Source organism: Triticum aestivum, chromosome 2B (assembly GCF_018294505.1).
Source record: "Triticum aestivum cultivar Chinese Spring chromosome 2B, IWGSC CS RefSeq v2.1, whole genome shotgun sequence".
In the NCBI taxonomy this organism is placed as follows: Eukaryota; Viridiplantae; Streptophyta; class Magnoliopsida; order Poales; family Poaceae; genus Triticum; species Triticum aestivum.
Genome location: NC_057798.1, coordinates 254,512,360 through 254,513,353, shown reverse-complemented (window position 1 = coordinate 254,513,353; position 994 = coordinate 254,512,360).

Genomic DNA, 994 nt, shown 5'->3' with positions numbered 1-994 from the left:
TTTTTAGTACAGTTAATCACAACTATTTTTTGCTACTATTCATTTCTGAGTAGTTTTCTATATATTTTTTTCTTTTTTTGCTATATTATTTTTTTCTTTTTATTTCTGAGTTGTAATAAGCCATTAAAAATAAGCATATATGCTCCTTTTTTAGTACAGTTAATCACAACTACTTTTTGCTTCTATTCATTTCTGAGTAGTTTTCTATATAGTTTTTCTTTTCTGTTATATTTTTTCTTCTATTTATTTCTGAGTGGTTTTTTATATATTTTTTTCTTTTCTGCTACATTTATTTTTTTTCTTTTTTTCTGAGTTGTAATAAGTCATTAAAAATAAATAAGAGGCGCAATGCTCGTTAATTTGCTTCAAGCCTTTTGGAATAGTGTCAACTACACTGCACATAGCTCTGTGCAGTCTACCGTATTCCGCAAGGCTTGAAGCTAACCAACGTGCAGGAGCATTGATCCTCTTCGTCATTGTATCTGCACTCAGGGCTTATAAACAGTTGCGAGTGCCTCTCGCTTGGCGAGGTGGGACTACAAAAACAGCTGCAGGAAGAATCAACAAAAAAATAGCTGCAGAAAATAAAAAAGTAGTTACACGGGTCCATTGGTACCGGTTCATGGCACCAACCGGTACCAACGCTGTTCTTTGGTCCCGGTTGGGCGCTCCAACCGGGACCAATGCCCACCCTTTAGTCCCGGTTGGAGCCTCCAACCGGGACCAAAGGTCTTCGTTTCCCGCCCTTTGGGCTGCTGAAAAGAGGTCTTTGGTCCCGGTTGGCGGCACCAACCGGGACTAAAGGAGGCATTGGTCCCGGTTTGTGCCACGAACTGGGACCAATGCCGTTGCTATATATACAACACTTAGCGCGCCGTCCTCCTCTCCCGACTTCGATCTCTTCGGCCTCTCCTCCTACGCCGTCGCCGCGTCCCCTGTCGCTACCTCGTCGTCGCCGCCCCGCCCCGACGCCGTCGCCGCCCCGCCCCGCCCC